The 15,309-nt window shown below is 40.8% G+C and overlaps 16 non-coding genes across 16 annotated transcripts; all 16 read left to right on the top strand.

The window, feature by feature from the left end:
* Positions 1-229: 229 nt before the first annotated feature.
* Positions 230-303, top strand: trnan-guu (transfer RNA asparagine (anticodon GUU)). Its single transcript has one exon. It is a non-coding gene; the product is annotated as a tRNA-Asn (tRNA).
* Positions 304-783: 480 nt separating this feature from the next.
* trnat-ugu (transfer RNA threonine (anticodon UGU)) lies at positions 784-857 on the top strand. Its single transcript has one exon. It is a non-coding gene; the product is annotated as a tRNA-Thr (tRNA).
* Positions 858-1,161: 304 nt separating this feature from the next.
* Positions 1,162-1,235, top strand: trnan-guu (transfer RNA asparagine (anticodon GUU)). The gene has a single exon. It is a non-coding gene; the product is annotated as a tRNA-Asn (tRNA).
* A 480-nt stretch (positions 1,236-1,715) lies between these two features.
* On the top strand, positions 1,716-1,789 carry trnat-ggu (transfer RNA threonine (anticodon GGU)). Its single transcript has one exon. It is a non-coding gene; the product is annotated as a tRNA-Thr (tRNA).
* A 305-nt stretch (positions 1,790-2,094) lies between these two features.
* trnan-guu (transfer RNA asparagine (anticodon GUU)) lies at positions 2,095-2,168 on the top strand. Its single transcript has one exon. It is a non-coding gene; the product is annotated as a tRNA-Asn (tRNA).
* A 4,333-nt stretch (positions 2,169-6,501) lies between these two features.
* On the top strand, positions 6,502-6,575 carry trnat-agu (transfer RNA threonine (anticodon AGU)). The gene has a single exon. It is a non-coding gene; the product is annotated as a tRNA-Thr (tRNA).
* A 1,082-nt stretch (positions 6,576-7,657) lies between these two features.
* Positions 7,658-7,731, top strand: trnan-guu (transfer RNA asparagine (anticodon GUU)). The gene has a single exon. It is a non-coding gene; the product is annotated as a tRNA-Asn (tRNA).
* A 480-nt stretch (positions 7,732-8,211) lies between these two features.
* trnat-agu (transfer RNA threonine (anticodon AGU)) lies at positions 8,212-8,285 on the top strand. The gene has a single exon. It is a non-coding gene; the product is annotated as a tRNA-Thr (tRNA).
* A 303-nt stretch (positions 8,286-8,588) lies between these two features.
* Positions 8,589-8,662, top strand: trnak-cuu (transfer RNA lysine (anticodon CUU)). Its single transcript has one exon. It is a non-coding gene; the product is annotated as a tRNA-Lys (tRNA).
* Positions 8,663-9,142: 480 nt separating this feature from the next.
* On the top strand, positions 9,143-9,216 carry trnat-agu (transfer RNA threonine (anticodon AGU)). The gene has a single exon. It is a non-coding gene; the product is annotated as a tRNA-Thr (tRNA).
* Positions 9,217-9,520: 304 nt separating this feature from the next.
* On the top strand, positions 9,521-9,594 carry trnan-guu (transfer RNA asparagine (anticodon GUU)). The gene has a single exon. It is a non-coding gene; the product is annotated as a tRNA-Asn (tRNA).
* Positions 9,595-10,074: 480 nt separating this feature from the next.
* Positions 10,075-10,148, top strand: trnat-agu (transfer RNA threonine (anticodon AGU)). The gene has a single exon. It is a non-coding gene; the product is annotated as a tRNA-Thr (tRNA).
* A 304-nt stretch (positions 10,149-10,452) lies between these two features.
* On the top strand, positions 10,453-10,526 carry trnan-guu (transfer RNA asparagine (anticodon GUU)). Its single transcript has one exon. It is a non-coding gene; the product is annotated as a tRNA-Asn (tRNA).
* A 480-nt stretch (positions 10,527-11,006) lies between these two features.
* On the top strand, positions 11,007-11,080 carry trnat-agu (transfer RNA threonine (anticodon AGU)). The gene has a single exon. It is a non-coding gene; the product is annotated as a tRNA-Thr (tRNA).
* A 711-nt stretch (positions 11,081-11,791) lies between these two features.
* Positions 11,792-11,865, top strand: trnat-agu (transfer RNA threonine (anticodon AGU)). The gene has a single exon. It is a non-coding gene; the product is annotated as a tRNA-Thr (tRNA).
* A 305-nt stretch (positions 11,866-12,170) lies between these two features.
* Positions 12,171-12,244, top strand: trnan-guu (transfer RNA asparagine (anticodon GUU)). Its single transcript has one exon. It is a non-coding gene; the product is annotated as a tRNA-Asn (tRNA).
* The last annotated feature ends 3,065 nt before the right edge of the window (positions 12,245-15,309 follow it).

The raw sequence follows: 15,309 nt of genomic DNA, 5'->3' as shown, positions 1-15,309 counted from the left end.
GTTCCTTCTGACCTATACACAAGGTTGAACCCTAACTTTCCTCTGAAATCACAAGACATGTGATTGCTAATTTTGTACCACTGACTTTCAACATCTCACACGTTTTTCTGTCTATTTCGGGATACGATATTTCAGCAAAATATTTTTTTAAGACAGTAATTTTATTCACTCTTCAAGGTCCATTGAGCTAGTTGCTTGGTTATTGTTTCAGATGGAACCATCTACCAGTGTCTCTGTGGCGCAATCGGTCAGCGCGCTCGGCTGTTAACTGGGAGGCTGGTGGTTCGAATCCACCCAGAGACGTATGTCAATTGAGCAGAATACTCAGCTCTATCCGAGAGGCTTAGGTTTCGAATTTACCTGATAATGTAAGTCAATCAGGCAGAGCTCTCACTTGTTACTGAGGGTTGGCTTGTTGTTTGCAACCACCCAAAATTGACAGTTACCTGTCCAAACCAGTCAGTTGTTGACAATGGATAGTTGTTTGGGTCCACCCAGATAGCAGAGTCAATTTCCCAGAGAACTCTACAGTTGACTGTGAGGTAGAAGTTTAAAACGCACCTGGATTTGTGTTTCTTTAGAGAATTTTGTTGTGTGATTTGATCTTTTTGATTTTTATGTTCCTTTAGCAATAAACAGAGTTGGATACCCATCGTTTTTAAAAGTGGTAGGTTTTTTTAAGATGAGGGTTGAAACCTTCAAATTATTTGAACAAAGTATTATATTAACAAGCCCTAAGTTTGATGAACGTTAGAAAGTTTGATAAATACTTCTGATATTGTAGGTGCTGTGGCTTAGTTGGTCAAAGTGCCTGTCTTGTAAACAGGAGATCCTGGGATCAACTCCCAGCAGTACCTGATTGTCCTTTCATGTTGATTCTGAAATAAGCAATATGTATTATTAGAGACATTTCTCTAGCTCTCAATGGATGTAGTTCCTTCTGACCTATACACAAGGTTGAACCCTAACTTTCCTCTGAAATCACAAGACATGTGATTGCTAATTTTGTACCACTGACTTTCAACATCTCACACGTTTTTCTGTCTATTTCGGGATACGATATTTCAGCAAAATATTTTTTAAGACAGTAATTTTATTCACTCTTCAAGATCCATTGAGCTAGTTGCTTGGTTATTGTTTCAGATGGAACCATCTACCAGTGTCTCTGTGGCGCAATCGGTCAGCGCGCTCGGCTGTTAACCGGGAGGCTGGTGGTTCGAATCCACCCAGAGACGTATGTCAATTGAGCAGAATACTCAGCTCTTTCCGAGAGGCTGAGTTTTCGAACTTACCTCAAAATGTAAGTCAATCAGGCAGAGCTCTCACATGTTACTGAGGGTTGGCTTGTTGTTTGCAACCACCCAAAATTGACAGTTACTTGTCCAAACCAATCAGTTGTTGACAATGGATAGTTGTTTGGGTCCACCCAGATAGCAGAGTCAAATTCTCAGAGAACTCTACAGTTGACTGTGAGGTAGAAGTTTAAAACACACCTGGATTTGTGTTTCTTTAGAGAATTTTGTTGTGTGATTTGATCTTTTTGATTTTAATGTTTCTTTAGCAATAAACGGAGTTGGATACCCATCGTTTTTAAAAGTGGTAGGTATTTTTAAGATGAGGGTTGAAACATTCAAATTATTTGAACAAAGTATTATATTAACAAGCCCTAAGTTTGATGAACGTTAGAAAGTTTGATAAATACTTCTGATATTGTAGGTGCTGTGGCTTAGTTGGTCAAAGTGCCTGTCTGGTAAACAGGAGATCCTGGGTTCAACTCCCAGCAGAACCTTATTGTCCTTTCATGTTGATTCTGAAATAAGTAATATGTTGTAATAGAGACATTTCTCTAGCTCTCAATGGATGTAGTTCCTTCTGACCTATATACAAGGTTGAACCCTAACTTTCCTCTGAAATCACAAGACATGTGATTGCTAATTTTGTACCACTGACTTTCAACATCTCACGAGTTTTTCTGTCTATTTCGGGATACGATATTTCAGCAAAATATTTTTTTAAGACAGGAATTTTATTCACTCTTCAAGATCCATTGAGCTGGTTGCTTGGTTATTGTTTCAGATGGAACCATCTACCAGTGTCTCTCTGGCGCAATCGGTCAGCGCGCTCGGCTGTTAACCGGGAGGCTGGTGGTTCGAATCCACCCAGAGACGTATGTCAATTGAGCAGAATACTCAGCTCTATCCGAGAGGCTGAGGTTTCGAACTTACCTGATAATGTAAGTCTATCAGGCTTAGCTCTCACATGTTACTGAGGGTTGGCTTGTTGTTTGCAACCACCCAAAATTGACAGTTTCTTGTCCAAACCAATCAGTTGTTGACAATGGATAGTTGTTTGGGTCCACCCAGATAGCAGAGTCAATTTCCCAGAGAACTCTACAGTTGACTGTGAGGTAGAAGTTTAAAACGCACCTGGATTTGTGTTTCTTTAGAGAATTTTGTTGTGTGATTTGATCTTTTTGATTTTAATGTTCCTTTAGCAATAAACGGAGTTGGATACCCATCGTTTTTAAAAGTGGTAGGTTTTTTTAAGATGAGGGTTGAAACCTTCAAATTATTTGAACAAAGTATTATATTAACAAGCCCTAAGTTTGATGAACGTTAGAAAGTTTGATAAATACTTCTGATTTTGTAGGTGTAATATATTGATAATGATGTTTGCCTCGGGTTGTGGGAGTGTGTTTAACCACGCCACCTGGAACCGTGGGGTAGCACAGCGTGACCCGGACGTAGTAGTGTTGTGTGTCCGGTTTGTGTGTGTGTATGTGTTGTTGGAGAGTGGCAATAAAGAGCTACACGTGTGTTAATCCGGGCTCCGCCGTCTATTGCTGTTATGGATATATTAACAGTTATATAACCTGCAAAGTTATTACAGTGGCGATGAGGATGGGATCCCTTTCCAAGCGGTAGGGATTAAAAGTTTCGGATGAGGAGATTAAGGCGTTACAAGGAGGTAACGTGACTTTGCAGACTAGCATTAGCAAGAGTGCTAAGCTAACGGCGGCGCTGCATCATGGCCAGATTCCTGGGAAATCTCGGCGAATACGAGGCAGTTAAAGAAGATTTTGAATCTTACTTGGAACGTTTTGAGCAATGGATGATCATCAACGAAGTGGAGGAAGGTAAAAAAACCAACGTGTTCCTGTCTATAATAGGTGCAGAGGCCTACGGACTGTTGAAGGGCCTTTGCATACCAGCGAAGCCTAGTAGCCTCTCATATGAGGTGCTAAGTGGAAGATTAGCATCTCATTACAACCCGAAACCGCTGGTGATCGCGGAGCGATTCAAGTTTCAAAAGAGGAATCAGAGAGAGAACGAGTCTGTGTCGGATTATATTGTGGCGTTGAAGCAGCTATCCAGCCACTGCGAATTTGGTCTCCATTTGGACGAAGCAATGAGAGACAGATTTGTTTGTGGATTGAGAGTGGAAGCTATTCAGAGAAGATTACTCACGGAGCAAGATCTAACATTTAAAAAAACATGTGAACTGTCGTGGTCCATGGAGATGGCATCAAAGAGTACGTTGGAGTTCGCTAGCAAAATGGAAGAACCTGCCACATTAAATAAGATTGACCAGGAAAAGACAAGCAAAAGTGCGTGGAAATACCAACCAGCCACCAGCGATTGGAAAAGTAAAACCACAAGTGGAAAATTCAGACCACAGAGAAGAGAAAATCACCAACCCTGTTACAGATGTGGACTAAGCAACCACGCCGCTCATGAATGCAGGTATAAAGGAGAGACATGTTACAAGTGTTCAAAAGTAGGACACATAGCAATATGTGTAAAACTAAAAATTGGCAAGGACACACACAGTATGTAAAAGGAAATAAAAATGAGACAACAGGAAATGCGGATGATGAACGGTGGGAGTCATATCGCTTAAATGCCGTGTATCCCACAAATGCTGTCGGGAATTGGAAGAAGGAAATTACAGTACAGGTCATATTAGAAGGAACTCCTCTAGAGATGCAACTGGACACAGGAGCGGCTGTAACACTTGTTTCGGAAATAGTGTATAAGAAGCATCTCTCTCATCTGCCTTTGGAAGTAAGTAAAGTGCAGCTGTCAACTTTTTCCGGAGAGAACATTCCTTTGATGGGACAAGTGACGGCCAAGGTAAAATATGGGACCCAGGGTGGGGAGCTACCATTAGTGATCGTAAAAGGTGACAGACCAGCCCTACTTGGCCGTAACTGGCTCAAAAAACTTCAAACTGGACTGGGCATGCATCTTCTCAGTTATACCAGCAAGGGGCGGTAACGATGCAGATGAGGAGTATGGTGACTCAAAGCCCAAGAAAGTGCGTGCAGTACCCCGTGAGCAAAAGCACAAGCGCTCCAAGGATTCACAGGATGAAAGTGAGGACTCCGAGGAAAAACTCCCCAAAACCAAAAATGATTCAGCAGATGACTTTGGTAGTGATGACCAAGACAACGACTTTGGAGAGGAAGATGAAGACGGAGGAAGTGACTACAGTATAGAGTACAGATCGTCAGCAGAAAATGCCAACGCAGATGCGTTATCTAGACTGCCGGGAAAGGGGAAGGATAACACCGCGGAGGAAAACAGCATCTTCTATTTCTCAGTAGTAGATGAGCTTCCCGTGCAAGCTACAGAGATTGCACAGAGCACTCTCAAGGACCCAGTCCTATGCAAAGTACTGGAGCTGACTCGGTCTGGATGGCCAAGTCAAAACAAGGACGAGAGACTGAAACCATACTTTTCCAGGAAAAATGAACTCTCGGTGGAACAAGGTTGCATATTGTGGGGAATTCGAGTTATCATTCCACCAGCACACAGAGAGCGACTACTGCATGATCTTCACCTAGGACACCCGGGAGGGTGCAGGATGAAGGCCTTGGCCAGGAGCTATTTGTGGTGGCCGCAGTTGGACAGTGACATTGAACATACAGTACAACAATGTGACGCCTGTCAGAGTGTGAGGAAACTACCTGCAACCGCACCTCTACACGTCTGGAAATGGCCGACTAGAGTTTGGCAGAGAATACATATTGACTTTGCAGAGAAAGACCAACACCACTTTTTAGTACTAGTGGACAGTCATTCAAAATGGCTGGAGGTCATCGCCATGGCAACAACCACAGCAGCCAAAATGATTGAGGTGTTGCGGAACATTTTTTCTTCCTACGGGCTTCCTGAGGAGATTGTTTCTGACAACGGACCTCAATTCACTTCGCAGGAGTACAAGACATTCCTGCTGAGCAACGGAATAAAACAAACTTTGGTACCAGCTTACCATCCCGCTTCCAATGGAGCGGCAGAGCGAGCAGTTCAGACAGTGAAAGCATCACTGCTGAAACAAGTTCTCGAGGAGAAGAAACAAAAGGTCACAATAACTATGCAGCACAGGCTAGCTAACTTCCTGATAGCATACAGGAGTACACCGCACACTGTTACAGGATGTGCACCAGCGGAACTGTTTTTAAAACGTCAAATCAGGACCAGGTCCAGCTTACTGAAACCAGATCTCGCTCGAGTGGTGGAAGCAAAACAAGAGAAGCAGAAACACTATCATGATAGAACCACCTCCAAGCTGAGACATCTGTCTGAGGGTGACTCAGTTCTGATCCGGAATTTCCGTGGAGGGAAGGAGAGGTGGACAAAAGGAACAGTGGAAAAGAGACTCGGACCAGTCACCTACCTGGTGTGGAATGGTGTGAGCCGACGCTCGATCCACATTGATCATCTGCTGTACAACCAACCGTCCAGACCAGAGACATTGGAGCTTCCGGATGAGCAGCTGGACATCACAAACAAGTACCCTGTGGTGGTTCACGCAGATGTGGGGGGGAAAGGCACACCTGGAGCAGTAGGTGGTAGCCCGTACTCACCTGAAGAGACACGTGTAACATCTTCGCCAGGCTCAGTGGCCTGTGACAAGACAGTTACACCTGACAACCGAGCAGTCAGTTCCCCAGAGGTGTGTGGGCGCAGGTACCCAGTGAGAGATAGAGCACCTCCGAAGCGACTGAATTTGTGATCGGTCAGTTGTGAGGAACGTCCTTCCTAAAATAAAAGAGTTCCTGTTCATACAAAAATGTGAAAAGAGTTCCTGAGATTGAAATGTCAAAGACTGGAATATTGAGTCTAATGGTTGTGTTAGCAGTAATAATTTAGTTACAAGTTGAGAAGTAAAATTATAAAAAGTTAATGAGGCAAGATAATTGTTGGAGTTGAGTGCTAAGTCTAAATAGGAACTTCATAGTTAAAGGGGGAGGAGTGTAATATATTGATAATGATGTTTGCCTCGGGTTGTGGGAGTGTGTTTAACCACGCCACCTGGAACCGTGGGGTAGCACAGCGTGACCCGGACGTAGTAGTGTTGTGTGTCCGGTTTGTGTGTGTGTGGGTGTGTTGTTGGAGAGTGGCAATAAAGAGCTACACGTGTGTTAATCTTGGCACCGCCGTCTATTGCTGTTATGGATATATTAACAGTTATATAACCTGCAAAGTTATTACAGTAGGTGCTGTGGCTTAGTTGGTCAAAGTGCCTGTCTAGTAAACAGGAGATCCTGGGTTCAACTCCCAGCAGTACCTGATTGTCCTTTCATGTTGATACTGAAATAAGTAATATGTTGTAATAGAGACATTTCTCTAGCTCTCAATGGATGTAGTTCCTTCTGACCTATATACAAGGTTGAACCCTAACTTTCCTCTGTAATCACAAGACATGTGATTGCTAATTTTGTACCACTGACTTTCAACATCTCACACGTTTTTTTGTCTATTTCGGGATACGATATTTCAGCAGAATATTTTTTAAGACAGTACCGTAATTACTCGAATATAACGCGCACTCGAAAATAACACGCAGGTATAACTTTGGGCCAAAAAAATCTGGAAAAACGCAGTACTCGAATATAGTGCGCACCTAAAATTTCCCGCTGACGAAAATCAGAAATCTTACCTTTTTTTCTTCGTTTCACGATTGTTTTGTTCAAACAAATTTATTCATTAGAATCCTTCAAATGAAAAGTTCCTCTCTCTCTTTGTCTGTCCTCTCATACATCTCTTCGTTGAGAATCCTATCAACGTCCACGCTTCCTTCATCCACTTCCTCTTCCTCCCACAACACATCATCCGATTGGCTTTACGAGATGACGTAAAATCCGTGCGTCAAAGTGAGTTTGACAATGCTTTTTTCGATCGAAAATTTGTAATTTATTTTAGTTATTGATTATAACACTGAACTGAGAGAGGGTGAACTGAGACGGGTACGAGGCTAGAGGGGGGCAGTGGTGGTCTCGGCTTCACGAGATGACGTAAAATCCGTGCGTCGGCTCTACGAGATGACGTAAAATCCGTGCGTCAAAGTGAGTTTGACAATGCTTTTTTCGATCGAAAATTTGTAATTTATTTTATTCAATTCAATTTCAATTCAATTTATTTGGCAAGAAAAAGCACCAGGCTAAGGGCCATGTAACAAGACACAAAAAAAAAAAAAAAAAAGAAAAAAAAAAAAAAGTTTTTGATTATAACACGCACCCCCAACTATTGGAATTAATTATTTTGCAAAAACCTGCGTGTTATATTCGAGTAATTACGGTAATTTTATTCACTCTTCAAGATCCATTGAGCTAGTTGCTTGGTTATTGTTTCAGATGGAACCATCTACCAGTGTCTCTGTGGCGCAATTGGTCAGCGCGCTCGGCTGTTAACCGGGAGGCTGGTGGTTCGAATCCACCCAGGGACGTATGTCAACTGAGCAGAATACTCAGCTCTTTCCGAGAGGCTGAGTTTTCGAACTTACCTGAAAATGTAAGTCAATCAGGCAGAGCTCTCACATGTTACTGAGGGTGGGGTTGTTGTTTTCAACCACCCAAAATTGACAGTTACTTGTCCAAACCAATCAGTTGTTGACAATGGATAGTTGTTTGGGTCCACCCAGATAGCAGAGTCAATTTCCCAGAGATCTCTACAGTTGACTGTGAGGTAGAAGTTTAAAACGCACCTGGATTTGTGTTTCTTTAGAGAATTTTGTTGTGTGAGTTGATCTTTTTGATTTTAATGTTCCTTTAGCAATAAACGGAGTTGGATACCCATCGTTTTTAAAAGTGGTAGGTTTTTTTAAGATGAGGGTTGAAATCTTCAAATTATTTGAACAAAGTATTATATTAACAAGCCATAAGTTTGATGAACGTTAGAAAGTTTGATAAATACTTCAGATATTGTAGGTGCTGTGGCTTAGTTGGTCAAAGTGCCTGTCTAGTAAACAGGAGATCCTGGGTTCAACTCCCAGCAGTACCTGATTGTCGTTTCATGTTGAGTCTGAAATAAGTAATATGTTGTAATAGAGACATTTCTCCAGCTCTCAATGGATGTAGTTCCTTCTGACCTATATACAAGGTTGAACCCTAACTTTCCTCTGAAATCACAAGACATGTGATGCTAATTTTGTACCACTGACTTTCAACATCTACACGTTTTTCTGTCTATTTCGGGATACGATATTTAAGCAGAATATTTTTTTAAGACAGGAATTTTATTCACTCTTCAAGGTCCATTGAGCTAGTTGCTTGGTTATTGTTTCAGATGGAACCATCTACCAGTGTCTCTGTGGCGCAATCGGTCAGCGCGCTCGGCTCTTAACCGGGAGGCTGGTGGTTCGAATCCACCCAGAGACGTATGTCAATTGAGCAGAATACTCAGCTCTTTCCGAGAGGCTGAGGTTTCGAACTCACCTCAAAATGTAATTCAATCATGCAGAGCTCTCACATGTTACTGAGGGTGGGCTTGTTGTTTGCAACCACCCAAAATTGACAGTTTCTTGTCCAAACCAATCAGTTGTTGACAATGGATAGTTGTTTGGGTCCACCCAGATAGCAGAGTCAATTTCCCAGAGAACTCTACAGTTGACTGTGAGGTAGAAGTTTAAAACGCACCTGGATTTGTGTTTCTTTAGAGAATTTTGTTGTGTGAGTTGATCTTTTTGATTTTAATGTTCCTTTAGCAATAAACGGAGTTGGATACCCATCGTTTTTAAAAGTGGTAGGTTTTTTTAAGATGAGGGTTGAAACCTTCAAATTATTTGAACAAAGTATTATATTAACAAGCCCTAAGTTTGATGAACGTTAGAAAGTTTGATAAATACTTCTGCTATTGTAGGTGCTGTGGCTTAGTTGGTGAAAGTGCCTGTCTAGTAAACAGGCGATCCTGGGTTCAACTCCCAGCAGTACCTGATTGTCCATTCATGTTGATTCTGAAATAAGTAATATGTTGTAATAGAGACATTTCTCTAGCTCTCAATGGATGTAGTTCCTTCTGACCTATATACCAGGTTGAACCCTAACTTTCCTCTGAAATCACAAGACATGTGATTGCTAATTTTGTACCACTGACTTTCAACATCTCACACGTTTTTCTGTCTATTTCGGGATACGATATTTCAGCAAAATATTTTTTAAGACAGTAATTTTATTCACTCTTCAAGATCCATTGAGCTAGTTGCTTGGTTATTGTTTCAGATGGAACCATCTACCACTGTCTCTGTGGCGCAATCGGTCAGCGTGCTCGGCTGTTAACCGGGAGGCTGGTGGTTCGAATCCACCCAGAGACGTATGTCAATTGAGCAGAATACTCAGCTCTGTCCGACAGGCTGAGGTTTCGAACTTACCTGAAAATGTAAGTCAATCAGGCAGAGCTCTCACATGTTACTGAGGGTTGGCTTGTTGTTTGCAACCACCCAAAATTGACAGTTACTTGTCCAAACCAATCAGTTGTTGACAATGGATAGTTGTTTGGGTCCACCCAGATAGCAGAGTCAATTTCTCAGAGAACTCTACAGTTGACTGTGAGGTAGAAGTTTAAAATGCACCTGGATTTGTGTTTCTTTAGAGAATTTTGTTGTGTGATTTGATCTTTTTGATTTTAATGTTCCTTTAGCAATAAACGGAGTTGGATACTCATCGTTTTTAAAAGTGGTAGGTTTTTTTAAGATGAGGGTTGAAACCTTCAAATTATTTGAACAAAGTATTATATTAACAAGCCCTAAGTTTGATGAACGTTAGAAAGTTTGATAAATACTTCTGATATTGTAGGTGCTGTGGCTTAGTTGGTCAAAGTGCCTGTCTAGTAAACAGGAGATCCTGGCTTCAACTCCCAGCAGTACCTGATTGTCCTCTCATGTGGATTCTGAAATAAGCAATATGTATTAATAGAGACATTTCTCTAGCTCTCAATTGATGTAGTTCCTTCTGACCTTTACACAAGGTTGAACCCTAACTTTCCTCTGAAATCACAAGACATTTGATTGCTAATTTTGTACCACTGACTTTCAACATCTCACACGTTTTTCTGTCTATTTCGGGATACGATATTTCAGCAAAATATTTTTTAAGACAGTAATTTTATTCACTCTTCAAGATCCATTGAGCTAGTTGCTTGGTTATTGTTTCAGAAGGAACCACCTACCAGTGTCTCTGTGGCGCAATCGGTCAGCGTGCTTGGCTGTTAACCGGGAGGCTGGTGTTTCAAATCCACCCAGAGACGTATGTCAATTGAGCAGAATACTCAGCTCTATCCGAGAGGCTGAGGTTTCGAACTTACCTGATAATGTAAGTCAATCAGGCTTAGCTCTCACATGTTACTGAGGGTTGGCTTGTTGTTTGCAACCACCCAAAATGGACAGGTACTTGTCCAAACCAATCAGTTGTTGACAATGGATAGTTGTTTGGGTCCACCCAGATAGCAGAGTCAATTTCCCAGAGAACTCTACAGTTGACTGTGAGGTAGAAGTTTAAAACGCACCTGGATTTGTGTTTCTTTAGAGAATTTTGTTGTGTGATTTGATCTTTTTGATTTTAATGTTCCTTTAGCAATAAACGGAGTTGGATACCCATCGTTTTTAAAAGTGGTAGGTTTTTTTAAGATGAGGGTTGAAACCTTCAAATTATTTGAACAAAGTATTATATCAACAAGCCCTAAGTTTGATGAACGTTAGAAAGTTTGATAAATACTTCTGATATTGTAGGTGCTGTGGCTTAGTTGGTCAAAGTGCCTGTCTAGTAAACAGGAGATCCTGGGTTCAACTCCCAGCAGTACCTGATTGTCCTTTCATGTTGATTCTGAAATAAGTAATATGTTGTAATAGAGACATTTCTCTAGCTCTCAATGGATGTAGTTCCTTCTGACCTATACAAGGTTAAACCCTAACTTTCCTCTGAAATCACAAGACTTGTGATTGCTAAATTTGTACCACTGACTTTTAACATCTCACACGTTTTTCTGTCTATTTCGGGATACAATATTTCAGCAGAATATTTTTTAAGAAAGTAATTTTATTCACTCTTCAAGGTCCATTGAGCTAGTTGCTTGGTTATTGTTTCAGATGGAACCATCTACCAGTGTATCTGTGGCGCAATCGGTCAGCGTGCTCGGCTGTTAACCGGGAGGCTGGTGGTTCGAATCACCCAGAGACGTATGTCAATTGAGCAGAATACTCAGCTCTTTCCGAGAGGCTGAGTTTTCGAACTTACCTCAAAATGTAATTCAATCAGGCAGAGCTCTCACATGTTACTGAGCGTGGGCTTGTTGTTTGCAACCACCCAAAATTGACAGTTACTTGTCCAAACCAATCAGTTGTTGACAATGGATAGTTGTTTGGGTCCACCCAGATAGCAGAGTCAATTTCCCAGAGAACTCTACAGTTGACTGTGAGGTAGAAGTTTAAAACGCACCTGGATTTGTGTTTATTTCAGAACAAGCCCTAAGTTTGATGAACGTTAGAAATGTTGATAAATACTTCTGATATTGTAGGTGCTGTGGCTTAGTTGGTCAAAGTGCCTGTCTAGTAAACAGGAGATTCTGGGTTCAACTCCCAGCAGTACCTGATTGTCCTTTCATGTTGATTCTGAAATAAGTAATATGTTGTAATAGAGACATTTCTCTAGCTCTCAATGGATGTAGTTCCTTCTGACCTATATACAAGGTTGAACCCTAACTTTCCTCTGAAATCACAAGACATGTGATTGCTAATTTTGTACCACTGACTTTCAACATCTCACACGTTTTTCTGTCTATTTCGGGATACGATATTTCAGCAGAATATTTTTTTAAGACAGGAATTTTATTCACTCTTCAAGGTCCATTGAGCTAGTTGCTTGGTTATTGTTTCAGATGGAACCACCTACCAGTGTCTCTGTGGCGCAATCGGTCAGCGCGCTCGGCTGTTAACCGGGAGGCTGGTGGTTCGAATCCACCCAGAGACGTATGTCAATTGAGCAGAATACTCTGCTCTTTCCGAAACGCTGAGATTTCGAACTTACCTGAAAATGCAATTCAATCAGGCAGAGCTCTCACATGTTACTGAGGGTGGGCTTATTGTTTGCAACCACCCAAAATTGACAATGGATAGTTGTTTGGGTCCACCCAGATAGCAGAGTCAATTTCCCAGAGAACTCTACAGTTGACTGTGAGGTAGAAGTTTAAAACGCACCTGGATTTGTGTTTCTTTAGAGAATTTTGTTGTGTGATTTGATCTTTTTGATTTTAATATTCCTTTAGCAATAGAAGCGGGAGACTGGTGGTTCAAACCCACCCAGAGACCTATGTCAGTTGAGCAGAGTACTCAGCTCTCTTCAAAAGGCTGTGGGTTCAAACCTACCTAAAAATTTGAGTCAATCAGACAGAGCTCTCACATGTTACTGAGAGTGGGCTCTTTGTTTGCAACCACCCAAAATTGAGAGTTACTTGTCCAAAGTAATCAGCTGAAATATATAATATAGCCATATTGTACTCACCAAAAATCCTTTTAACTGTACATAAATCAAAACATGATGAACATTAAAATATAGATTATACTATTACAAGATTCAAATTGTGAAACAGTCATTTTGTTGCTTTTGTTTTCTCTAACATGAACCGGAAGTTGTTTGGTTTCTGGGGCATCAACTTATGGCGACCTAAACTCTGTGTGAGCACAACATATTTTTTGCGACATATTTGGATAAAAGTTATAAAATCACGCAATTAAAAACATGACATTACTTATTTTCGCAACACTCGGACCGGAAGTTGTTCAGGGTCTTAAGAAATCAACTTTTGGTGACATTAGGTCAGCGTAAAAAAAGATTTTGCAATAATTTTGCAGGTTTATGTGATTCCTACTGATAAAACTTTGATGGGAATGACTATTGTTAATATAGGCGACATAGTTTTAAATTAAAATATTTTCAGATGTTGATGTGCCTTGACAGTTTTTCAATGCAAAAAGTGTGCTGCAGCTCCAAAAAGGTTGGGAAACACTGTTCTGGGTGATGCAGAATAACCACACAGAATCAGTGACCCTCTATGTTCTACCTGTGGCCACCAGTCATGTTGAACCCGAGGCCAGTTGCACCTGCACCACCCAATGAAGTAGCCAGATAGTATATTTATGTTATTCTGTCTTGTTCTCAGAGAGTTGAAAGCAAGGAAGCCATTGCCACATTCTTGCAGTCAATTCCGAAACGGCAATCACATTTGCTTTCTATGTGGCCTGAAATCACTGCATAGAAAATTTGGCGATACAGTGGTACCTCGAGATACGAGCTTAATTCGTTCCGGGACTGAGCTCATGTATCGATTTACTCGTAACTCAAATGAACTTTTCCCATAGATATGAACTAAAAACAAATTAATTTGTTCCAACCCTCTGAAAAAACACCCAAAACAGGATATTGGGTTGGAAAAACATTTTTATTTGTTCTAATTTGCCATCTATAAAGTAACAAATAACTAGTTGTTTAATTGTACTAAAATGTGTTTAATAGTACTAAAATTAGACAGATTTCGCGGAGGGGAAAGAGAGAGAGACAGAGAGATAGGGGGGGGGGGACTTTTTACACGGCAACGCACTCGTAACATAACAAACAAATTTAAATGAACTTGGATTACGATGCAGACACACTCAAAAATAAGTTTAATCTAACCCTACACTAAACTTAATTCTAATTTTGTTTTAAATTTTGATACCTTTCTTCTCCCGGGGTGGCTCTATTCACCCCACCTCCACCCTGACTTTTAGATGCAACCTATCAAGGGGTTGTTTGCTTTTGTCTTCCCTTCAAAATATTCCCAAAATGATGCACACAAATGTCCCCGCAATGGGATAACGCACGACCACTTGCCAACGAGATGTAGTATATATGCCATTCGCACTGAATAACGGGAAAAAAACACTGAAAAAAATGCAATGCTCTGCCCAGTGCTCGTAGAGACATTACATGAGGGAGTTGCGGGAAGAGAGACAGTGCCCATGATGTTCTTACAAGTAGCCTCTCGCGTCCGCTGTATGCTCGTATATCAAAATGTGTCTCATATCCCAAGATAAATATTTGCCCGAAATTGTACTCGTATCTCAAATTGCTCATATGTCAGGGCACTCGTATGTCGAGGTACCACTGTATGGTCTTTGTTAGGGGAATGGAATATTGATGGGAATTTTCAACTTCAAAATGATAATCAAATGTGAAGTTGGGAAGAGTCAGTAAGTGATTGAAAAAGGCACCACTAAAAATGTTGTGGCCAAAGTCCAACTCAAGACTTGATATGGAAGCTTATTGCATTTACCTTAAAAATAAAAAAGCCCCTGGTTGTTTTTCAAATTAATTTGCAAAATGCAATAAGCTTCCGTAACTTAATCTTCTTATTGTGGATCAAATAAACTGCGAATAGCCATCAACTGCCTGTCCTCTAAAAAAATGAAAATAAAAAGATGCAACCAGCCTCTGGCAAGAGCCATGAGACCCCAACAAATCGAAAGAAAACAGTGCTATACGAGCCAAAGATCATTGAAGAGGGAACATAGAGTAAATGGGCCAGATGTGAAACCTCTTAAAAAGCAGAACTTCACAAACATTATTGTCATCCCCCAAGAATCCAACGCTCGTAAATGATCACCTGCATCTGTTCGCGTTATTGTTTCAACACAATGAAGCACAAAAAGGTCAGTTTACTTGTCTAGTTTGTTCAAAACAATGGTCAGCTTTTCATAGTTTTTTTCTCTGCTATGAGATATGCAAAGAAACTGGATAAAAGTAGATCATAAATTGGCAATGACTTTTATTTATTTTCAGTCCTGCATTTAATAATTGAACACCGCATTTTTATCACTTATGCCATCACTAAACTAAAAAGGAATGTTTTTTGTTCCTTGTTAAATGACCAAGTTTAAACAAATTCCCACAGGATGTGTTTGTTGCACGTCAAAACACTTTCTGTTACGTTATAATCCCTTCCTTTTGCAATCTGAGTGTTGTTTTTCTTCCAAATTAGTGATGCATGGCTTTTCATC

This window comes from Stigmatopora argus, chromosome 3, assembly GCF_051989625.1.
Source record: "Stigmatopora argus isolate UIUO_Sarg chromosome 3, RoL_Sarg_1.0, whole genome shotgun sequence".
NCBI classification, from domain to species: domain Eukaryota; kingdom Metazoa; phylum Chordata; class Actinopteri; order Syngnathiformes; family Syngnathidae; genus Stigmatopora; species Stigmatopora argus.
The sequence above is the reverse complement of the archived record's forward strand: the minus strand, read 5'-3'. Positions and strand labels throughout refer to the sequence as shown.